The sequence below is a fragment of the Ixodes scapularis genome, unplaced genomic scaffold (genome assembly GCF_016920785.2).
Source record: "Ixodes scapularis isolate PalLabHiFi unplaced genomic scaffold, ASM1692078v2 PGA_scaffold6__148_contigs__length_123643588, whole genome shotgun sequence".
NCBI lineage: Eukaryota > Metazoa > Arthropoda > Arachnida > Ixodida > Ixodidae > Ixodes > Ixodes scapularis.
In genome coordinates, this window is record NW_024609881.1 from 55,851,105 (window position 1) to 55,876,287 (window position 25,183).

The following is a 25,183-nucleotide window of genomic DNA, read 5'->3' on the forward strand; positions in this document are numbered from 1 at the left end:
ATCTGCCTCTGGATTGTTATTCTTCAACCATAAGCGGTTAAACAAGTCGGTCGAGGTAAGGTCGAGTCGTTAAGCGTCAGATTGCCTGAGGCTCCGAAGCCCGGGATCCGGACGTCAGTCAGTTGAAAACAAATGAGCAAAAGATTCCTTTGAGCACTTCATCGTTAGAAGTTGGAACCGCATTCCTGCAAGATAAATCGTGATTTGATAGATCTGAAACGCAGTCCGATCCGAAACCTTGCCGGCCAGCAGCTCTCACGCGAGCGGTAGATCTGCTCGGCATACGTTAACCTTGCTCCTGCTTATCGCTTCGAATACGATAACTCCGTTAATCGTAGTCTGCTGCTTTGATATTGAGTTGCACAATAGGATAAACTCGAATTTTGTTGCGATATTGAGTTGCGCAATATGAGAAACTCGAAATTTGTTTCCCTGTTCTTCCGCGCAACTGCACGTCCGTTGCTTACGCACGTCACGTGGTTCGCACATAAAATCAGTCTGTCGAGGATGTGTGGACTGTGCGATAAGCGGTGCTGGTTTGCATTTTGAGCAGCTGAAAGCCACTCAGAAAATATCAAGGCTCACAAAGTTCCAAGTTTTCGCATCTGTTACACTGTTATCCCATCTGCCTAGGTCCCTAACCACTCATGTTTATCTGGGCTGCTAAGCACAACTGAAATTGCTCCCGTGCTTGTCTAAGATACAAGCTGGAGTGCAATGAAAACTGATCTGAGCTGCTCCTAGCCTGCTCCAGAGTGTAGTTTTAGCTGCTCCCAACCTGCTCCAAAACAGCTGTTTTAGCTGCTCCCGTGGCTGCTCCCAAGCACATTTCATGAGTTCCACCCCTGATATACGTCTGGCAGGGGTAGTGTAGTTTAGATTTTGGTCAGCTCGAACATTTATGGCGAAAACGTGCACTTGGCAAAGAGATTTTGTTCTCGCCCATGCTCTCCCGTGCACGAAAAGCACAAAACAATTACATGTCTCGGCTGATTTGTGGGCATCTAACTTCTTTGAGTGTCTCACATGTACACAAGTTTCTACTGTGACGTCAGGTAGTGCCATGCCACTTTCTGGACGGAGGACAAATAAAAAGAGATGCGGTGCTTTTTCTTGGTGCCATACGGTTCAAAAACGCACATCGATCTGTCTTACGTCCGGTTTTCTTTGACGCACTGCTCATTCTTGCTCATTTTAACACACACAAGAAGCTGGTTAATCAAAAAACATCTCGGCCACACAAAGTTCTGCAATTACCTGTTTATGTTTACCTTGGAATACCATGTATACATTACAACCCTCCTGGGTTAAATAAAGAATAGCGCTATCATTACTTCGTGCTCCTGCCAGTCCTGGTGTCATCATTCGTCATCATCATTTTTTTTTATGAGGGCCCTTGGTGCCTCAAAGAATAAAAGGGGTGGCAATAAAACAAAAAGTGCAGTAAACTCAGATATGACACTGCAAGCTAGCTATCTAAGCTAGGTAGAGTAACAGATTCAAGAAATTTAGTAGTGTCATTTATAGAAATGATGTTGTGAGGTAGTGAGTTTCAATCCTCGATAGCCACGGGTAGAGTGCCTTCATGTTCTGCTTTGCTAGCCAGGGGTAGTGTGGAAGTGTGGGGAGAAACTGCTGATGATTGAATTGAACCTAATATACATGGGCAATCTAAATGAGGGAAAGTATGGTGGGAAGGTGATAGTAATGATTCTCTGAGGTGGGGGATAGAAAATTAGATGGAGAGAGAGAGGTGTGACACTCGACGACAAAAGGAAAGTGAATGAAGGTTAGCCCATTGGTGTAATCCTGATATGCTGGTATATGTTGAGTAGTTGTTATAAATAAAACGAAGGGCTCTGCTTTGTGTGGATTCTAGATGGTTTGTGAGGTGTGACTGCCATGAAGACCATATAGATGGGGCATATTCTAACTTGGATCTTATAAGAGTAGTACACGCTAGTTGTTTTACAAAGGGTGTAGCAAGTTTGAGATTACGGCACAAATATTCAAAAGTATGGTTAGTATCAGTATTGGTACGGTTATAGTTCATTACAACTAGAAACAGTAAGCCGAGGGTAAGACAGGCCGGGGAGGAGGAAGCAGATGGAACGCTAAAGAGAGTAGGAGGTTCCCCCCTCTCTTCTCCAGCATTCCGTCTGCGTCCCTCTCCCTGCCCTGTCTTACCCTCACCCTGACTTCTTGAGTTGCAACGGACTATAGTTAATTTCACTCAGGCTTGTGCCTATCTCAAATACCCTTCTCAAGATACTGTATTTAAAATACTTTGGTAGGATTCTGGTTTCTCGCAAATTTGTTTCATGAAGAGTATTTGCTTCTCTTTTCTTATCACTCCTCCCTTTCTTTAACTATCCTGAAGAGTATGGGCACGAGTGCTTGAGCACGTGGCCTCTGATATCTTCTGCACTAATTGGAGATCTCCGATGAAACAGTATAGCCGAGAGGGGAAGCTGCGAGGGTGTGCACACCATAAAAAGTGCACATTCTCGCAGCCCCCTCTCCACTCCACAGTTTTATCGGCCTCGAGGTTGCGCAGCATGAATCGACGACCACACGGTCCGCCAACTCCAGCTCATACTGTTTGCGATTGTGCTCATCATCTCCTAGCATCTGTGATCAACTTGCACCAGAACTGCCCCATAACGGTGTGCAGTGCACCTCGGTGGTCGGCACGGAGTCGGTGCAATTTTCAAGATAAAATGAGCTGTGCCGGGACACCTTTGTTTGCACGCTGAAATGGGGCAATTGCATGATAAGAGATAATGTGGCTATCTACCTAGCCCCTACTCAGTGTTTGTATTTTTTTCATTTTGTTGTCCTGTCTTACTCTGGCATTTGTTCCCGGTTTTTTTTGTTTTGTTTGTTTTTCATTTATTTCTTTGCTGGAATCTGGGCAGTGCGCGCACATGAAGCGTGTCATGTTCTTGTACTAAGGTGCAGTCCAAACAGACATATTTCGCTTACTTGTCTCGGATGACATAAAAAGTACAGTTGCAAGTGCGCATGTACTGAGCAAGATTTCGTTTTGTTCGGACGGCCGTCTTGAAAACTTAAGCGTACTCACAATATGAGCGAAGGCGGGAGAGGACATGCAGCAGGGCATGAACTCACGGAGGGGCTTCGGCCACGGGTGTAATGCGGCTGCTACAAGTGCCTCAGGTGTCGAAAAAATAGCATGTTGTTTGCTCATTGACACGGCCAATATAGTGACATTGAGAACTTCGATCGGTTTTAGGCGCAAGATGTGTCGCACCATATGTGAATAGCAGCGTCAACCAGACAGTTTGCTTCTGTTTTCCTCCCGAACATCGGAAATAGAAAGTTCTTATTTTCTTGCATTGTTTCCTGCAAACCCCTACTCACCAAATTTAGTATGACAAATGCACCACTCAAACACACCTTTGTTGTAAGTTTCACTGCATTGCATTTATTGGCTTATTTATACTGTAGAAGTCGCCACCCTCGTATTGTCTTCTGGATGCCCTAGAGATGGCGCCAGCATGTTTCAAGCAAGATGTAGATAAGTGCGTGCTATCGGACACGGGATTTTGGCTCTTCACGGTCGAGGATAAAAGCTATGGGTTCGTCATGACACCCTTGTTTGCTTCGTCTTCCTGGCTGCCGCGTCGCTGATTATGTCCCAGAGCACCCTAGCTCTGAACATGTACGCCATTTTTCACAACCGCATAGTGCTCGCGAACACCCTCTAATCAAGGTGTACAGTGTACGTGTGACGTACGAGTGTTCTGCAGGTCTGTCATCTATGGCCATGACACAGGGAGAGAAGGGCGGGTGGCCCATTTGGTTGGAAAGCCCCGAAAAATTACACCATTGTTCAGTGCCCAGGTCTTATCTCTTTTCGAAGGAAGGGCAACCAACACCTGACACTAGTGAAACTCTCAGCATGTATTTACCCAGTTTGTTCCCAAAACTAACTGTCCGCAGTCCAAAGCACGAGTTTCTACATTAACGAGACAGAATTGCATCGGGAGGGATCAGTCCCCCCCCCCAATTTTGTCTGTATAGCGGGGCCCATGTTGACAAGACATGACTGCATCGCATGCTGAAATTCTTTCACTGATAACTAGTATTTAAGTTATTGCCAATTAGAAAGCCTCATATCTTTGTCTCCTGAAATCTTGTTCTTGTTTCCCTCTCTGATTAATGAGGTATCCAGCCCCCAAAATGTATTCAGATCCAGATCCTAGATTATACAGTAAAATAATATATTGTCGGGGAAAAAAATTGTAAGAAAACTGGAAGAACTTTTCGGAACGAGCTTCTAAGCACCATGGGTATCAAGCTTCATAGACATACTGAATAATTATGCACATTGTATGTAATAAATAGAAGATATGTAAACTGTGATTTAGAGATATAAGATAAGTTTTAATAATCCATTTTTTTCTTCGTATTTTCGTTTTTAAATGAGCTGGGCAACAATTTCAATGCTTTGCTTAAATAATTTGGGAGTTAGTGTCTTGACCTTTTTGAAGTAAAGAAAAAAATGCTTTTGCCTGCATCTCCTAGTTTTTATATTAAAAATTGACAAAGTTTGAGGTTTTCAGCACCTCTCAACTCCTTTTCCATCTTCTGAGTCACGTGCGCTGTGACGTGAAAGGAGGACGCGCAAGGTTCCGGTAAAGCTCTCTCTAGAGCCATCAGTGAGCAGCGGGAACTCACCCGCTCGCGACCATGTGACCACGTGCTTGCACAGCACGATCAACATAGCAAAAGGAGGAAAGTCCGGGTTTGGCCATCCCTGTCCGGCTCTGCCCCCATCCTTCACCGGCTTCTGGCAGCTGTTTGCAGGAGCAGATAAAGCTGACGGTTTTGATGACCTCGGATAGACGGCGCCACTAGAACTCCGTGCAGTAAAGATTTTGTCGATGATACCAGGCTTTTGACGCATTTATAATTATGTTAGAACGACAAGATTTATAGAAAAATTATCTTTTATGGAGCAGGTATTTGCACAGCTTGCAATCTTTTTACGAGTTTTTGACGTCACAGCATGGTTCTCAAGGCCACCGCTCGAAGCTGCAGGCCGAGAAATATTCGAAATTCTGCCTCGTAATTGCACCGCGGAATCGCTGCATTTCGAAGGAAGATGCGTTTTCTGTCCTTTGTGACAAGATAAACAATCCCAGAAGTGGAAGATGCAAATTCTTTCAACTTTAAGATTGTTGCACAACTCCTTTAAAGGCTAGGGACTCCAATTAAATACTGCTGTCAGTTGTGTTTGAGTGCTTCTGTGAACTTTATTCAAAAGGCAGCAACATGTTACTGTTACACTGCATAGCTTCAGCAAGACTGCATTAATGGCTACCCTTTCTAAACTAGATGGCTATTTTGGTTGGGTATTTCTTGTGTGTACTAATATACATGAGGGGTTTTCTTCTAGGTGATGGAGCTGTACCATTTGGGAAAACCAGCATCCCATTGAAAGTCACCGAGGACGTCTTGTTCAGATGCTGTTCCTGCACCTATGTCACAAGAGATCAGCGGGGAATCGTGAGCCACCTGGTTGCCCATGGTGATGAACAATTCAAGAGCCAGTGTCCTCCCGTGTCTTCTGGCTCTAGGTCCAAAATGCCAAGCAACACTCAAAAGTACAAAAGCAATAAGTTCAAGTGCAAGCTTTGCCCCCAAGCCTTTGCTAGGAACTCAGACCTGAAAAGGCATAACCAGACACACTCTGGTGAGAAGCCATTTAAGTGCAAGGTTTGCCCAAAAGCCTTTGCTTGGGAATCACATCTGAGGGACCATAATCAGACACACACTGGTGAAAAGCCATTTAAGTGCAAGCTTTGCCCCCGAGCCTTTGCTCAGAATTCAAATCTGAGAACGCATAACCTAACACACACTGGTGAAAAGCCATTTAATTGCAAACTTTGCCCCCAAGCCTTTGCTCATAATTCAGATCTGAGAAGGCATAACCTAACACACACTGGTGAAAAGCCATTTAAGTGCAAGCTTTGCCCCCGAGCCTTTGCTCAGAATTCAAATCTGAGAACGCATAACCTAACACACACTGGTGAAAAGCCATTTAATTGCAAACTTTGCCCCCAAGCCTTTGCTCAGAATTCAGATCTGAGAAGGCATAACCTAACACACACTGGTGAAAAGTCATTTAAGTGCAAGCTTTGCCCCCGAGCCTTTGCTCGGAATTCAACTCTGAGAATGCATGACCAAACACACACTGGTGAAAAGCCATTAAAGTGCAATTTTTGCCCTCGAGCCTTTGCTCAGAATAGAGATCTGAGAAGGCATAAAAAAATACACACTGGTGAAAAGCCATTTAAGTGCAAGCTTTGCCCCCGAGCCTTTGCTCGGAATTCAAGTCTGAGAATGCATGACCAAACACACACTGGTGAAAAGCCATTGAAGTGCGAGCTTTGCCCAAAAGCCTTTGCTCGGACTTCAGATCTGAGGAGACATCAAACACACACAGGTGAAAAACAATAGAAGTGCAAGCTTTGCCCAGAAACCTTTGCTCACACTTCAGGTCTGAAAAGGCATATGCCAACTCATACAGGTGAAAAGCCATATAAGTGCAAGCTTTGCCCCTGAGCCTTTGCTCGGAATTCAGGTCTGAGAATGCATGACCAAACACACTGGTGAAAAGCCATGGAAGTGCAAGCTTTGCCCAAAAGCCTTTGCTCGGACTTCAGATCTGAGGATACATCAAACACACACAGGTGAAAAACAATAGAAGTGCAAGCTTTGCCCAGAAACCTTTGCTCACACTTCAGGTCTGAAAAAGCATATGCCAACCCATACAGGTGAAAAGCCATATAAGTGCAAGCTTTGCCCCTGAGCCTTTGCTCGGAATTCAGGTCTGAGAATGCATGACCAAACACACACTGGTGAAAAGCCATGGAAGTGCAAGCTTTGCCCAAAAGCCTTTGCTCGGACTTCAAATCTGAGAAGGCTTAACCAAACACACAGATGAAAAACCATTTAAGTGCAAGTTTTGCCCAGCAACCTTTGCTCGGACTTCAGGTCTAAAAAGGCATATGCCAACCCACACTGGTGCAAAGCCATTTAAGTGCAAGCTTTGCCCAAAAGCCTTTGCTCGGACTTCAGATCTGAGAAGGCATAATCAAACACACTGGTGAAAAGCCATTTAAGTGCAAGCTTTGCCCCTAGCCTTTGCTCAGAATGCACATCTGAGAGACTATAATCACACTAGTTATAGACCATTTAAGTGCAAGCTTTGCCCTAAAGCTTTTGTTCGGAATTCAGGTTTGAGACGCCATACGACAACCTACACTGGTGAAAGGCATTTAATTGGCGCACTTTGTTTACATTTTCATTCAGATGTACATGTACCTGAGTGCAAGATAAATCTTAAGGCATTGATCAGATTAATAGTTAAGCTCGCCTCAGTGAAGTGCTTATGCGCATGCGCAATAGGTCCTACAAAGGCCTGTAGCATCGTACGTCATTTTCTAAATGGTATTCCATCATCGGGCACATGCCAACAGTTCAGGTTGACAAACTCCAAGGGCATTTTTATAAAAAAAACTGGCAACAAATAGCCCTTTTAAATGCCACAATATCTGGGAACGTTCACTTTGAATTCCAGTGTGGTAGTTCACAAAGATTGCGCACACAGTGCTACACTGGCATTTTTCTCCCGAGTCTTTCGTTCAAATGCCACCAATTGTCATCACACGAATGTTTTGGGAAAAGGGAATGATTCCTTGCCAGTTGCAATCTAGAGGCTAGGCAATGTAATGGGAAACTTTGCTTAACATTTTTTAGAGCAGCTACTCTCTATGTTCTTAATCTGAATGCAAATTGGGTCATGTGTTAGCTCTTGTTCCGAGTTCCTTTTCACTCGCTCGAGGTGTACTCCTTTAAGGTTTGGCTCATGATGTCTGAAAAATGTCTTTGTTTTCTTTTGATAGAACCTTTTATGTGGAAAAATCTATTCTGCAGAAAATGAACATGATTAAGAAAATGTAAAATTCAGTTTTGTTATAAAAAATAAAAGGTTGGCAGTTTCAATTTTTACACTGTTGCTTCTTCCATCATTTGTGGCTTTGCATACTAAAGTGTGAAGGAGGTTTTTCCTAGGTTTTTTGTTTTGGTGTCCTGTACCGTGCAAAGGCCTTTTTGTACCATATGTCTTGATGGGGGACATTTCCAAGTGTGGGATGTCCAGCAGCGCTTTCTTCTGCTGATTAGGACATCACTAGTTGAATAGACCTAATGCAAAATTGCTTGGTGGTCTGACAACATTGAGAACATCTCCCTTTTAATCTTGGCAAGCGTCGTCAGTACCGAAGCACGGTGGAGGCATAGAGAGAACCTTACTGGCAATGTGCGATGGCACAGCAGCTGTGTTTTCCAGTTTACAACAATGGAATGTAAACGAACAGATTAAACAGCCTAACGCAGCTGTCTTACAAAACTCTCAGAGGTCTGTGCACTTCTGGCAACGATCTCGCCGGAGCAGTGGAGCAAGTCCTACTCCTTCGCTGTGGAAGCCAGTGGATCACGCTTACACACTGCCTTCTTCGCTGCGGATGAACGTCTGTGATTTAAGATGTGTAAACTGAGGCCTTTTTGTTGAACATTGTAAGTATGTGTGGTTCTTAATGGTTGGTAATCTCATGGGTGCTGGTGTATTGTATGTGCACAGGACAAGCGCTCTGCATGCATTTCGTAGCGCCCTCGGACGAGTCGTTGGCTCGAAGGCATTTCTACAGTGTCCACGGACGCTTGCGGTAGGTTGTTTAAACTGTTTGTCCACATTCCTGGTCGTAAGGCGGAAAACAGTTGCAGTTGTCTCAGCACTGCATGCAGATGAAGTCGGCGCTTGCTTACATTGCACCCGTTCATATTCGTGAGAGCTGTTTTTGAAACACGGACATCCAGCGGCCGTATGGACCTGCCTAGACGTAGTGAGGAGTGGGAATACGGCAGCTGCGTCCCATGCTGTTCAGGCGGCCTGGCTACCGCTTTAGAGCGCATCGTAACCCTCCCTGCTTACCGATCATTTAAGAAGCTATGGCCGTTGAGGAGACAATGGAACAGGATGATTGGTCCAGTATACTTTTTCCATGTGCTATCATAGTTCTGTGTTTAACTGCACACAAGCTTTGGCACCTTTGGAGCCCCCAAAATTTTGCTCCAGCATTCTTTCTGTACTGGTAGGCAACACCAACGGTATTATAAATTTATTTCAGTCACAAACCTATTTGAAAATGGAAGCACTGTCTTTGGCCTAGACGGGATGTCGTGAAGGGAGATTGGAAAATCGAAACTGAAACTGCTGCCAATGGGATTCCAAGACGCTTTGTGCGGCACTATGCAGCTAAGATCGCTTCAATTTTGCGAGAGGTCTATTTTGTCAAAAAAAGCTGTACATGCAAATGTGATGCGAGAGGAAGCCACCTGCTCTTGCTGCAGTGCTGATCTGCTGCACTTTGGAAGCTTCTCTTGCCTCGACAACGTTGCCCAAAATGCCTTACACAGAGTATAGACATTTGCAAGTACGGCCTCTGGGCACTGCCATCTTGCTGCTGGTGTTGGTAGCTCGTCTGATAGTCGAACCCTTAGAGTTGATATAATGTACGCTAGAGGTTCAACTGGCGCTAGTGTCTATGCGACTTCTGGGAGGCAAATTGAAGCAGACAGCAACCAATCTACTTTTACGGTGCTCCTGTGCATTCCTATTGGAAAACGCACGTGAATGTTGTCTCTTCGCCGGGAAATAACACGAATAACTTTTCTTATTTCAGTTGTACCGGATAGTATGTACCTTTATTGATATGGTGAATGTGTAATTGCTTTAGTTACAGCATTTTTCTTTACTACTGAACGATGTTAAACTTCGCTATATTTCAGGCTCAAACCTATGTTCCATGGCAGGTATCTAAAAATGAGCGACAATCCTAAGCAAAATAACAATCGAAAGGAAAGTAGAGTGCGTTCAAGGTTCGCTAGCATTCCGGTGGCACTTATATATTGCTAATACGCACGTTCTGTCACTCACTATATGAAAATGACTCTGTCGTGCATCTTGACGATCTGTTAAAAAAATAAAGTATGTGGGCTACGAAAGGTGCGTCTTTTCATTATTTCTTGTCGGGCAATTTTAATCCGGCAGCTGTTCTCTGCTTCTTCCTATTTGCAAAGATTTGGAGCGTGCGGCTGATGATTTAACCCAGAACAAGCATCTTCGCACATATTCATGAGTAGAAAGAATAAAGGAGTACTTATTTATTGCATATTTGATGACTAGTATATTACATGGCTTTCAAGTTATTTTGATTGTCTGCATGTATAAGGTCTTACTTATCCAGTGTTACTGCGTAGTTCTTGCCGTCTCTCTTTGTTTTTCACTTGTAATTCGTTCGTTTTGGCACGTATATCCCCCCGATGGAAAGCGCCGACGCTGTGTTCGTGCTAACGGTGTCCGACAGTGCACATAAATACACGTACGAAGCGGTTTTAACACCGTATTTCATGCCACGAATTTCAAATAAAAACGCTGTAACTGACCAGTTATTTTGTCCGCGTGACTGAGAAATGTTTCAATGTGCCTTGTAAGTACAAATTATTCGTGATATTTGCTCTTATAATCGAGCACAGAGAGAAAATGAACTCGCTTTTTTCCATAGAAATGCATTACCGGAAGTCAATTTCGGACTGTTTGCTGTCTGCTTCAATTTGCAGCAGCACACTAGCGCCACTTGAACCTCTAGCGTACATCATAATAACTCTATGGTCGAGCCAGGAGAGATGGATGGATGCTAACGATTGTACCCTTGCGCCACCTAACCATGATGAGGCATACCCATGGTTTCCAGAGTGGCACCCAAGCTAAGCGTTTTCCATCTAAGGTGACCGGTATATCTGTCGAAGCGCGGCTGCTTGCAAACGTTTATAGCTCCAACAAATAGGTTTCGGAAATATATGACGCTCTACTATGAATTTTCGGTGTTGTCGCCGGGGCTGACAGCTCTCTCAATGGAGCAGCTGTCAGCCCCGAGTGGGAAAAGGTCGCTCATGTGTTTGGCATGTTATGAGCCCTTGAAGGTTCTGACGAGACCCGATGCAAGGTCGAGCCTGAGTTTATATTTTATGTTCTCCTAGCAGAGCGAGGGGTGATTGTGCGAAGTATGTTCCGTTTGGCTGAATAGCTTGCTGACCGTTTCCTGTTTGGAAGCCTATGGCTTATTGAAACAGTTGGCAAGCTAGCCTGTTAAACAGACCGCGTGCTCAGTGAGAGTGAAATGTAATTTCAGGCTCGAGCTTGCATCAAGTCTCGTCCGAACCACCAACGGCTCGCAGCATGCCAAAGGCCAAAGTGACCGTTTCTTGGTTAGCGTCGACCGCCGCTCCCTTAGTGCCCTGCTGCTTCGATGAAAGAGCTCCCCAAGCCCCACCTGCAGGGAAGGTTTTGCCTTATTGCTGGCCAGCGACATCAATACACACGCTTGTGTCTTACCTTTAGTACATAAAAGTGTACAGTAACATCTATGTTTTCTTCTGCTCATGTGAGAGCTGAACCAGTATGGCGGATGCAGCATCCTCCAAAGTGTATTTCACTCCAATGTAAACCACATGCTTGTAATGTGGTTAGTAGCACTTGAAACATTGGCAAAAATATGAGCCAACAGCTTGTACACCTATAGACGCTTTACAGCAGCTGTGCATGGGCGCCGCCATAACTGACCTTCAGTTTTTGTTCGCTCTTATTCCGTTCGCTTCACTTCATCATTACCACAGCAGGACAGGTTATTGCCATTTTAGATGCTACTGTGTTCTTGTGCCCAGCATAGGCCCTTGTGAAGACCCGCCAACGCCCGCTTCAGTGGCTCGGCATCTCGGTAAGACAAGAGAAGGGCGGCTATGGCGGCTCAATCTGGCGCGTGTGTAAAGCATCTATATAATTTGACAGCAGGCATCGGATTAAGCTCACCGTGGCTGACAACAATATTCTGAAAAGTATGTCTGTTTACCTTCCGGTGAGTCATTGATCTATTCTTTGTTGCAGCCTGCCTTCATCTTGTTGAGAAATATTTCTCATCCACTGGTTACAAGGGTGGAGGGAGGTTTGTGGCCAGGTGTGTTAATGCACCGCAGCTCTTATATTGTAAACAAATGCTCGTGCTGCAGAACACCGGGATCTGGGATTCGATCCCCACCTCTGCCCGTTTCAATCTGGATGAGCATCGTACTGGCGTCTGGTCGTGAATCATTACTGCATGATATTCGTTAAGGACCCTGTCCACCAAGCTGATTGATATGAAGACGTCGCTGAGTCGTCTACCCTTCTGGCTGAAGACATCGCTCGTCTTACGAACACGAATTGGTAAGAGCTCGAAAAATGTGCAAACAACCAAGCACAAAGTGCTTTACGTTTGTACTTTTCGGGCGACGTGTGCGTTTTTACTTTGCTTTGCACAGCCAAAGAAACGGAGGAAAGAAGGGAAAAAAAGGCTGTCGGGTGTAGCCACATGAATTTGGCAACTCTCTCCTCTACATTTCTCCCTCCCCTCCAGTCCACATGTCGCAACCATTAAAGGGACAATGAAGGCAATTTCGGAAATCTTTTTGGCGATTGAACTGGGTTCCAAGCACGTCTCAGGCCACGTTGCCCAAATTTCAGCCGAAACCGGCACTTGTATGCCGCGCAAATCAAACAGTCGCGGTAATAATCGTACCGCAATCGACTGGAGCGACGCCCCGAGTTGCGGGAGAAGCCAGGAGAAGCGGAGCTCACGTGACCGATGCGAGGCCAAGAAGCGCGACATCACAAGAGACGCCTCAGCGATTGGTTGAAACGAGAGACGCGCCCTCGGTCACGTTGTGATTCTCGGTTTTTAGGAATACTGTTCTAATTTCCACTTGAATAGCCATGAAAAGTATAAATCGGACCGGAAATGATTACTAAACCGTAAATAAAGCAGCATAATTGTTTTTTTCTTTGCTACGCTGGACGCGAAACGGCCACCGAGCAACTATGGGCACTTCGGCATGCGGGCCGCTCGTTATCGGCTGGGCGGTCTGCCTCGGGTGATGGCGGAGGCCGCCACACGCGTACTCCCGCTCCGTTTGTGTTGGGTTACTGAACGGAAGCTCGAACTCGCTCGCGAGAGCGGCATTGCCGTCTATGTTGATAGATTCGACGAAACGACCGTGCCAGCGCGCTGCTATAACCCACCGCGGTAACAAGAGTCTCGATCTCCTAAATACTACCGATACCGACTATTCACACTTGACGTCACTCCCTACGTCACCTCCGTTTTCGGAGGCCCAGAAACGAGAATGGAGATTGTTCAGTTTCGGTTTCTTTACTTCTTTCGTAGGCACAGAAAAACGGGTCACAAATGTCTACAAAAAATTGGGCAGCATGCTATGTTCCCAAGAAGCATAAAAACACCATTTAAAAAAATTAAATAAAATCGTCTTCATTGTCCCTTTAACTCTGTGCCCTTGTTTAGGTTTCGAGCAGTTCCGTTTTTCTTTTTTACTTTATTAAAAATATATATGATGCTGTAGTAAAATATTGATTGGGCAGTCTTCTGACACCATATTCGCCTAACGAAAACTAGCTAAAAATATTTTTTAATAAATTTGGGGTCAGTGTTTCTTTAAATGTCGGGCCCCGTACATGTTTCTAACTGCAGCCTGTTGCCACCGCCATCTTGCTGCTGATGTGTGTAGAGCCAACACCTAGATAAGAAAGCCTAGGTGCTGAATTTTCCTTATTGGACAGGACTATACGGCGAGAACGTTGGGCTGGGACTCGGGCTCTCACTGATAGGACGTGTTCCAGCTGAGCGCTGAGGCAGCATTGTGTCCAGTCTGTGGTGATTCAGCAAAATTCAGCACTTTGGCTTTCTTATCTACGAGGTGTTGGTAGAGCATCCGCTGGTAGTGGCATAGCAACCCGGGGGGGAGGGGGGGGGAGGAGGGGGGGGCTGGGCCTTAGGTACCAGGCATCCCAGTCATGTGGGAGGGTGCCACTTGTGGATGGCAGCCCCGCCCTCCCCCCCTCCCCCCCCCCCCCCCCCCCCCCCCGCTCCGTTCTACTGGTTGGTTGCAATCTTGCAATGTGAAAGGGGGGAGGGGGTGTGCTACGAAAGACATTAGGCTTATTGGCCCTGCATATGCTGGATGGCCTAGCTATGCTGTCTGCTGGTCAAGCAGACAGCATATATGGGTAATGAAAGCTTTACAGCTTAGTAACTTGGACCGTCTAGGATAAAAACAAACCCTAAAAACTGACCCCCCCTCATCCCTCCCTCCCTTAAGCCAATGCATGTCTTTATCTATCACCAGGCCGTGGAGGTGATTGCCAGGAAGACCTTTAAAACATAGAGCAAAAAGAACTAAAACACCACCTTCGGCCTCGTCCCCACCTTTGGGCCTAAGCTCTGAGCACGGTGTGAGGTAATACTCTTTAGGTGAGGACACGGCGGGGCTAAACGCACGACGCGAGGAATCAGATAGTGTTCGTTCGACGGGCATCCGAATGGCTGCATCATTCCACGGCCACCTAAAGCCCCTCGATATGTTTCCGTTTGTCTTGCAAGTAGCGTCAAATACGCGAGCGCACGTGGCCCGTGTCTCGAGCGGCCCTTGGAAGCAAATGGCGGCCCAGCACTGAAATGAGCGGCCCTTGGAAGCGAATGGCGGCAGAGCGCCCGCTCGTGGCACGTGTCTCGTGCGTTTCCACAACAATGGTTGGCGGTACTTGTAAAAAACGACTTTATCAAGGGGCTTTACGGCCACCGTGCCCGCAGAGCCGCCGGCGGCCAAACGGCGAAACTGTGTGAAAACGAAAAAAATTATCTCGTTGCACCCCGGTACAACGTGCGACAACCACGCTGGAGCTCTGCGCGTGTGGAGCATGAGGCAGCACAAGCCATCTTGTGCACTGCTGCCTGCCTCCTGCATGATTAAGAGTCGCTTTGCACGTTTTTGCTTCGTTTCGAATAGACCCTTTCAGAAATTCAGTGCCATCTGGTGGTTTGTAAAGCAGTTTAGGTTTTGCCCTATCAATGGCGGAAATGAACTTGTATCGGCACCGTCACTTTCGCAAGTCGACGGCACGCGAGGAATTGTTCATTGTGAGTTCTTTCTCGATCACTTTCAGGTCGATGGTGACCAAGAACGTGCATTCAGAACAAAGCTCCAACCCACTGAGATGCCTCGAGAAAATTCTATACACCAAAGTGCTTTAAAGCCGATTGTGTGCCACGACAGATTGACTGAATCTGAGCAATTAGAAATAAACGCTTACGTAGCTCTTGTGTTCCAGCCCTACTTCGCTTCGTACTGACCCCCGAACGTACAGGCCTCGCAATATCCGCGTAGGAGCATCTTCAACGTCTTCCTTTATCAGTCACTAGAAGGCCGCCATTCGTATGGCACAGATGCCGTTCCACAGATGATGATAGTGATCAAAGTGGCCAGACTGAATTTCGGAAAGGGTCTATTGCGAGTCCGACTACACCGTGATTGAGACGGAGACATTTGGAACTCCAGTCGCTGTACGCTACATGGAATGAAGATTGAAGAAGCCGTGTGGCGGCGTTTGACCACGCGTTTGACGTGGCTTTAAAGTGGTGACAATGGGCCGGGGATGATTCGTCCAGAACTGCAACTCAGGTCACCCTAGTTGCAAAGAAAAGGTCAGTTTGTTCAAGGTCCCATCCGACCCTACACGTCTGGAAGCGTGGGCTCAAGCAACTCCTCTCAAGCACCGTCCGCTTGGCCCTAAAGATTTGGTTTGCATCAAGCATTTCACCAACGACATGATTGTGAAAGGACGATACCTCGCGCAGCTAGAAGGGGAAATCCTACTTGACGTTCCAAAAAAGTTCATCCTTTCCGACGACGCCATTCCTTGCATTTATCCGTCTTCTGCACCACCGTCAACAGCTCCAAGGAAAAGAAAGCCCCCCATGATCAGACACTCACCACCGCCACCAAAGGCAAGAAAGAAAAAAAGAACGGCTGAGGCAACTGACATGCACAAGGAAGTACGTGAAGCGTGCTCAGCACAGGACGAAAGAAACGAAGTCTCGTCTGATCCTGCGTGCAGTAAACTAGCTTCAAGTCCGACATCTCCAGAAAGAAGTGTCGTGGGAGCTTATGACCAGACTGAAGCGAAAGAAGCGACTGGTGCAGAAAGGCGAGAGAGCACCAAGACAGATTGCCCACAGGGGTGCTTGGACCCCTCGAGCGCCCATTTGCCGAGCATTGCGCCAACGGCAAGAAAGAAAAAAAGGACGTCCAAAGAAACTGGCATGCACGAGGAAGTATACGTGAAGCGTGCCCAGCACAGGACGAAACAAGCAAAGTCTCATCTAATCCTGCGCGCAGTAAACTAGCTTCAAGTCCAACATCTCCAAAAAAAAAAAAGGGTCGTGGGAGCTTATGACCAGACTGAAGCGAAAGAGGCGACTGATGCAGAAAGGCCAAAATGCACCAAGACCGAGGGGTCTTGGTTCGAGGGGTATATATATTGGGTTGTGTGTGTGTTTATACAGCCTAGAACTTGGTCTGCCTCACAGGGGCGACGAGTCTCCCAGCTGTAGATGAGAAATTTAGCCAGTGCGGTACAGCCGCTAGCCTGGGGTCTTTAACGTGCATCACGCAGTAGTGATACACGACCGCACGCCGGTACGATGCTCATCCAGATCGAAACGGGCAGGGGTGGGGCTCGAACCCAGGATCCCTGGGTTCTGCAGCGCGAGCTTTCGCTCCACGTGCTCCGAGCTGGTGTGCGCTAGTCCACTCGGCCACCGATTCCCCCGGTTCGAGGGGTCCAAGCCTACAAGTGTGCTTGGACCCCTCGAACGCCCACTTGCCGAGCATTGCGTGGAACCACTGCACATTGAGCCAAGAGGGACTGCTCAGCATTTGATTTATACAAGCTGGCATATTGTCATCTGGAAAGCCTCTGTGCTTAAAAGTGTTGCATAAAAGTGTTGCACGCCACCGGTCAGATAGCAAAGGCTATCTGACCGGTGGCGTAATTGTAATTGTAATTGTAATTTATTTGCACAAGAAGTATGATGTATATGCGACGACGTGTGAGGCTAGGCAGAAAGGTAACAACCCTTGTGCGCCTGCTAGCCGGTCGCCGCATACACCGTGGATAAGGGGAAAGGAAAAGGGGAAAAACAATATGGATAAGTATAAATAGTAAAAAAAAAAATACAAGAACAGCAAAGCAACCATAGTGGTTATGGCTGGTTATGGTGCCGCAGCTCATGAGGTGTCCGACGCCACTTGACGGGAGAAGAGCCTGCACAGTTCTCGTTGCGTTGCGAGCGTTTAGTGATATAGTTAGAAAGTAAGTTGAGTAAGGGAAAATTGTTTATTTTTATTTACGAGTTTATTCGTTCGGCGCGAAAGGCGCCTCTATCAAACGTTACGCTGCTATACAGTATTCAGTAGCACCAAAACCCTTTTGCATCAGGGCGGTCGCTCCCAAAGGAACGTCGCAGGCGCGTTCCTTTGGAGGTGGCGCGAGTTGCCGCCAGATTCAGAGGCTTCTGCTTCTGCTGTGTTCATTGATCCACCACTTGTTTAGGTTTGCAAATCACAAAAATGACAGAAACCCGCCACATATTTTCGGTAGTAAACTGAAGGCGTCGGTCCGCCTGCGAAAGAATACCCCTGCCGTCTGACAGGGGTATTCTACCCCTGTCAGACGGCAGCTAAAATGGCATTTACGCCAAATGACATTCAGGTTTTCAAATGACATTCAAGATGGGACCTGCCAGACGACAACTAAAATGACATTTAAGTGATGTCTATTACGATTGCGATCGCAAATTCGTCTCGTGCACATAGAACACGTTTTCGTTAATAAACAATTTTAACACGGCAAAACACTTGTTTTTGTGTGTGTTGTCTGCTGGGACAAGAAAATATAACAAAAAACTGGGATAGAAAGTTGCGCTCACTAGTTTCTGACGAAAAAATAAAGCGAAGCGTGGGGCGAAATCCATTAGCCAACCTAACGTCGTCATAAGCCGATCCGTAAGCCGAGCCTCCCGCGCTTTGCCAGTGCCACTACAGCTGACAGCTTGCTCGCACAGTGGCACAGTTCTTTCGTTAATTTCGGTAGTGCTTGCTTGCTCTGGTTGTCCCTCACGCTCGATCTTCGGCTGCCGTGTTCACTTCTACGTCTGCGAGGGATCCTGGATGCCGTATTGCGCTTCCGCCGTCACTATCACGGCGGTATGGATTGATCTTGGTTCGAGCGTCTCCGGCTGTTGAGAAGGCCGTCCATCATCTTCGTCGTAGACGCATTCCGCGAGCTTCGGTTTGAAAACAGGCTACCGTACCTACTAACGTACTGCCTCTTCAAGCAGGCGTTTGGCTGATGCCGGCGATGTGATCAGGCACCTTGTGAATGTGTGTCGGTGTTACATAGAGTACTTGGTTCGCCAGGTGACTTGCGTGCACCTAACCACCCCAGTGACAAAGTGAGTCGGCGCTGCAAAGCCATACTCTCCTGCGGAGGACAGAATCATCGCCAACTTGCTCGTCGTGAGGCGAACCACTGCCAAGTGATCGCATCCCTCCGACGCGACTGGCCCAAGATCGTGAGCGCCGCCGCGACCGCTGAACGGTTAAACACACACGGGATAGCCGAACTGCCTCAGGATTCCCTCAGGTCATAGAGAATCGCTGTAGGAATGCCACCTAGGACATCAAGTTTCAGCACCAGCGGCTACCAAAGCATAATAAAAATAGTAAGTACCTCCTTTTTTTGCAAAAAACAAGAAAAAATGTTTGAACTAGTAGAAATAATATCCCTACATGTTTTTTTTAGCTCTTAGAAAATGCAGGCAATCTTGTTTCAAACTCACAAAATTAAAAAGAAAAAAAAATTCACTTGTCTTCCTTTTACTGAATGTCACTCAAAACTAACTGATATAGCTCCTGTCAGCATTCTAAAGTTATTCGTTAATTCGCTTTAATGTGAATAAAACAACTGGATTGATCATCTTCCCAATTGTGCATCCTCGATGAGGTGAAAATGACTGAATAACTGTTTCTAAATACGAGACAAGAGTGCCAGCTTCTAGCACTGTAAATAGTATGTTTAGAAGCTATAGAATGTTTGCCATTCTGTGAAGTTTCCGAGAAATGTTCCAAGCTAGCTGTGTGGTGAAATTTTGACTGCTCTGCTTCCCCATTGAATCTTCAATTTTGAGAATAATATGTCTAAGGTGTAAGATATTTTATGCCTAGAGGACTGATGCATCTGTTGCAATGTTTCTATCCAACTACAGTGATTCCTCTGGCTCTCCTAGGCCACTGCTACCAGTTCCAGTATCTCAATGTTGGGATGCTGAGGCAGTTTCGTGACCATCTTCCAGAGGTTGGCACTGGCTAGCACTCGGGAAGCAGTGACGCCCCAGGCACATATGGCCACAGTCAATGGGACCGCCGTGTCCCCACGGATCCTGTGTAACCACGTGTTCCTGATAACATCCAACATGCTCGAACCTTGCCCAACCCAGGACATCATCTTGCAGGGAACGGCACGTCGTTCAGTCAATTCCGTACATGCGACGACCCTCCCAGACTTCTCAGCATCACTCCCAACTTCTTGTAGTGATGGATAAATTTCAGCCTACTACTGACTTGGAGAATTGGAGTGGATACAGGGGCTATGGTTTCATTTACTTCATGCGCGAGTGAAGCTGAAGCTATGAGCATGAGCATGTTGCCCTGAACAATGCTACCACTACATGATCGTGCATGCTTGGTAGCGACATTGAAAGCCTGGATCTTGCACTTAAAATGAAACGGAATCTTGCATCGTGAGTGTTGTGTGTGTGCATCTGGCAACATCGGCGAGTCGGCAGAAGTCAAGCCAAGGCGAGTCAAGCTGGTTTTACCGAACCGTTTGTCATTCTGGGGACTCGTCGTAAACCACGTGTCTCTTGTCTAACTCCTCTTTTCTGCACGGCCAAGTCGGCCGCCTGAATAAAGCTTTGGGCAACAACGAGAATTAAGAAATTCAAACTCCGAGGCACGCAACCACACTTTTTTGAGCAACGACAGCTTCGTGGCAACTTGGCAACGACGAGAGCATATGGCGAAAAAGGACGAGCCTAACGTTGTTATCATGGGGCGGCTGAGACATCTCGAAGAGTTCGACCCAAAAAGATTGAAACGTGGCCCCTGTACCAGGAGCGACTAAACTTTTTCTTCATTGTGCTCAACATCCTCGAGGAGTCCCCAATATGCGCAGTCCTATGTAGCGTTTGTGGACCGACAATCTACTCCGTCTTATGCTCGTTGTGTGTGCCAGTGGACTCCCTATGCGGACACTGTGTTGGAGCTCACCGCCCACTACACACCGTGCCTGTCAGTGATTGTTCAGTGCTTTGCGTTTCATAAGTGCAGCCAACAGCCTGGAGAAAGCATCTCGAATTTCGTCCCCGCCCCGCGCCGCTTCTCCGAACACTGCAACTCTGGTGAGGCCTTGTCAGCCATGCTATGGGACCGTCTGGTGTGTGGTGTCCTGGACAAAAGGGTGCAGCGTCGTCCCCTGGGCAAACCAGTGCTGGAGCTCAAAAAGGCGTTTGAGGCTGCAGATCCTTTGCCTTTGCAGGATTTGCAGCAACGACATTGATTTCCGTCAACAGCTTAAAGGGGCACTCAAGTGGATTCTAAGATCGTCTATTTATTGGCATAACTCAATCTATGGGCTTTAAGCATCCTAAAAAACCCAAGATAGCGTCCAAGGGCAGCCGATTTTCATAGTAAAAATCCAATTAAAGATTGTGGCACGCCACCCTTTCTGTGCCGTAGCGCAGAACACCGGGGGGGTGCCACCGGACGGGAAGGCAGCATGGGAGGGCACGCGACAGCCAGTCACGAGTGACGGCTTCTCGGCGGACTGATTTTTCAAAGGCGCACGTGTTTGAAAATTTAGTGTGCCGGGAAGCCATTATTCGTAATTGGCTGTCATGTGCCCTCCCCTGTTGCCTTCCCGTCCGATGGCACCCTCTGGCGTTCTGCGACACGGCGCAGAAAGGAGGGCATGCCACAATTTTTAATAGAATTTTAAATAGCGAGATTGACTGCCCTTGTATGTAATTTCGGGTTTCTTAGGATGCTTAGAGTCCATAGATTGAGTTATGACAAAAAATAGACGATCTCAGAATCCACCTGAGTGCCCCTTTAAGACGATGACTGCCTTCTTTATTGAAAGTAGCTACCCACTCAGCGTTCTGCGCAATGCGAGCAGTCGCGTCTCTAATGTTTCGCAACACGACGCTCTATTTCCTCAACCAAGATCTAAACCACCATGCAACACCCTCATCATCACATTCCATCCCTCCACACCCAGGCTCAGCAGATTAATCATGGAGACCACTTTCCACCTGGTAGACTCTACAGTTATCTCTAAAGCACCCGCCCTAACGTCCTATTAAAGCACAACTTACGATCCCTTCCAGTATGCAGCAACCACTCCGAAACCCCCTCATCTTTACGTTCCATCCCTCCATACCCAGGCTCGGCAAACTAATCATGAAAACCACTTCCCACCTCGTTGACTCTACAGTTATTTCTAAAGCACCCACCCTAAGTTCCTATCGACAGCCCAACTTACGATCCCTTCCAGTATGCAGCAAGCACTCCGAAACCCCCTCATCTTTATGTTCCATCCCTCCGTACCCAGGCTCGGCAAACTAATCATGAAAACCACTTTCCACCTCGTTGACTCTACAGTTATTTCTAAAGCACCCACCCTAACTTCCTATCGACAGCCCAACTTACGATCCCTTCCAGTATGCAGCAACCACTCCGAAACCCCCTCATCTTTACGTTCCATCCCTCCGTACCCAGGCTCGGCAAACTGATCATGAAAACCACTTTCCACCTCGTTGACTCTACAGTTAGTTCTAAAGCACCCACCCTAACTTTCTATCGTCAGCCCAACTTACGATCCCTTCCAGTATGCAGCAACAACTCCGAAACCCCCTAATCTTTACGTTCCATCCCTCCGTACCCAGGCTCGGCAAACTGATCATGAAAACCACTTTCCACCTCGTTGACTCTACAGTTATTTCTAAAGCACCCACCCTAACTTCCTATCAAAGCCCAACTTACGATCCCTTCCAGTATGCAGCAACCACTCCGAAACCCCCTCATCTTTAGGTTCCATCCCTCCATACCCAGGCTCGGCAAACTAATGGAGACCACTTTCCACCTCATAGACTCTACAGTTATTTCTAAAGCACCCGCCCTAACTTCCTATCGACAGCCCAACTTACGATCCCTTCCAGTATGCAGCAACCATTCCGAAACCCCCTCATCTTTACGTTCCATCCCTCCATACCCAGGCTCGGCAAACTAATGGAGACCACTTTCCACCTCATAGACTCTACAGTTATTTCTAAAGCACCCGCCCTAACTTCCTATCGACAGCCCAACTTACGATCCCTTCCAGTATGCAGCAACCATTCCGAAACCCCCTCATCTTTACGCTCCATCCCTCCATACCCAGGCTCGGCAAACTAATGGAGACCACTTTCCACCTCGAAGACTCTACAGTTATTTCTAAAGCACCCGCCCTAACTTCCTATCGACAGCCCAACTTACGATCCTTCCTTTCGCCCCCGCTAAATCTACGGAACATTTTCCCAGCTGGATTTATCAGAAAATTTGCGCCGCAAAGTCTAGCGGAAAAGCTTCCCCGCTAAATCTAACGGAAAATTTTTAAGCTAAATCTAGCTGAATGTTTTTCCTGCTAAATCTAGCAGAACATTGTCCCGCTAAATTCAGCGGTCAATTTTCTCCGCTAAATCTAGCGGAAAATTTCCCCCGTTAAATCTAGCGGAAAATCTTCCCAGCTAGATTTAGCGGAAAATTTGCCCCGCTAAGCCTAGAGGAAAATTTTCCCCGCTATGTCTAGCGGAAACTTTTCTCCGCTAAATTTAGCGGAAATATGTCCCCGCTAAATTTAGCGGAAAATGTTTCCTGCTAAATTTAGCGGGAAATTTTCCTCGCTGTTTAGCGGAAAAATTTCCTCGCTAAAATTTTCGGAAAAGTTTCCCCACTAAATCTAGCGGAGAAGTTTCCCCGCTAACTTTAGCAGAAAATGTTCCCCGCTAAATCTAGCAGAAAAATTTTCCCCGCTGAATTAAGCGAAAAATTTTCCCCGCTAAATCTAGTGGGGACATTTTCTGCTAGATTTAGCGGAGAAAACTTTATGTTAGATTTAGCGGGAAAAAATTTCCGCTAAATTTAGTGGGAAAAATTTTACACTAGATTTAGCGGGGAAATTTTTCCGCTAGATTTAGCGGGAAAAATTTTCCACTAGATTAAGCGGGGAAACTTTTCCGCTAGACTTGGCGGGGCAAATTTTCCGCTAAATCTAGAATTTTCCGCTAGATTTAGCGGGGAAAGCTGTACGCTAGATTTAGCGGGAAAAATTTTCCGCTAAATTTGGTGGGAAAAATTTTACACTAGATCTAGCGGGGAAAATTTTCCGCAAGACTTAGCGGGAAAAATTTTCCGCTAAATCTAGCTGGGAATATGTTCCGCTAGATTTAGCGGGGAAACATTTTCGCTAGATTTAGCGGGAAAACTTTTCCACTAGATTAAGCGGGGAGACTTTTCCGCTAGACTTGGCGGGGCAAATTTTCCGCTAAATCTTGCTGGGAAATTTTTCCGCTAGATTTAGCGGGGAAAACTTTCCGCTAGATTTAGCGGGAAAATTTTCCCGCTAATTGTAGTGGAAACATTTTACACTAGATTTAGCGGGGCAAATTTTCCGCTAGGCTTAGCGGGGAAAACTGTCCGCTAAATCTAGCTGGGAAATTTTTCCGCTAGATTTAGCGGGGAAAATATTCCGCTAGGGTTAGCGGGAAACTTTTTCTACTAGATTTAGCGAGAAATCTTTTCCGCTAGACTTTGCTGGGCAAATTTTTCGCTAAATCTAGCTGGGAAAGTTTTCCGCTAGATTTAGCGGGGAAAACTTTCCGCTAGATTTAGCGGGAAAAATTTTTCCGCTAAATTTAGTGGGAAAATATTTACACTAGATTTAGCTGGGAAAATTTCCCGCAAGGCTTAGCGGGGAAACTTTTCCGCTAAATCTAGCTGGTAAATTGTTCCGCTAGATTTAGCGGGGAAAATTTTCCGCTAGATTTAGCGGGAAAAATTTTCCACTAGATTTAGTGGGGAAACGTTTCCGCTAGGCTTTGCGGGGCAAATTTTTCGCTAAATCTAGCTGGGAAAATTTTCCGCTAGATTTAGCGGCGAAAACATTCCGCTAGGTTTAGCGGGAAAAAGAAGTTTCCGCCAAATTTAGCGGGAAAAATTTTACACTAGATTTCGCGGGGATACATTTCTGCTAGACTTAGCGGGGAAAATTTTCCACTAGAATCTGCGGGGCAAATTTTTCGTTACATCTAGCTGGGAAAATTTTTCGATAGATTTAGCAGGAAAAGTTTTCCGCTAGATTTAGCGGGGAAATTTTTCCGCTAAATTTAGCGGGGGAATTTACCCATCATTCACCGCGTGGTTACGCCGACGCCGCTTAAGCCGGAAACGGGTGCCTAAGAGCTGCGCTCTAAAAAGAGCAACCAACATATCAGTTAAGCCTCGTCAATAGTGGGACTAGTAACTCAAAGTAATCACATTAGTGATCAAATTCTCAATTGCCCCCCAAAAATTCTAATTGTATAAACAATTATTCTAAGTTACCAGATGTGTAAGCGAAACACGACCACTGAACACCCCCAATGAGTGCATATATATATATATATATATATATTGTGGATTAAATTGACTGACCCCGGGATTAAATTGTGTGGCGCTTGGATTAAATTGCATGGCGCTTGGATTAAATTGAGTGACCCCGGGATTAAATTGGTCGTCGCTTGGATTAAAATGAGCGGGAAAACCTGTAGACTTTCAGAAAAGGGGTTGGGGGGGGGGGGGGGGGGGGGGGGGACCAGCAAAGGCTATCTGACCGGTGGCGTAAGTTGAGTAAGGGAAAATTGATTATTTTTATTTACGAGTTTATGCGTTCGGCGCGAAAGGCGCCGCAATGAAACGTTCCGCAGCTATGCAGTTTTCAGTAGCACCAAAACCCTTTTGATCAGGGTAGTCGCTCCCAAAGAAACGTTGCAGGCGCGTTCCTTTA

General features: G+C 46.5%; 1 protein-coding gene and 1 pseudogene across 1 annotated transcript in view; both read left to right on the forward strand.

Annotated features, from left to right (window-relative positions):
- LOC115327210 overlaps positions 1–6,254 on the forward strand; it is a 16,756-nt pseudogene extending 10,502 nt beyond the window's left edge.
- LOC115327215 (zinc finger protein 782) overlaps positions 1–25,183 on the forward strand; it is a 90,577-nt gene that overhangs the window by 12,579 nt on the left and 52,815 nt on the right. The window lies entirely within an intron of this gene.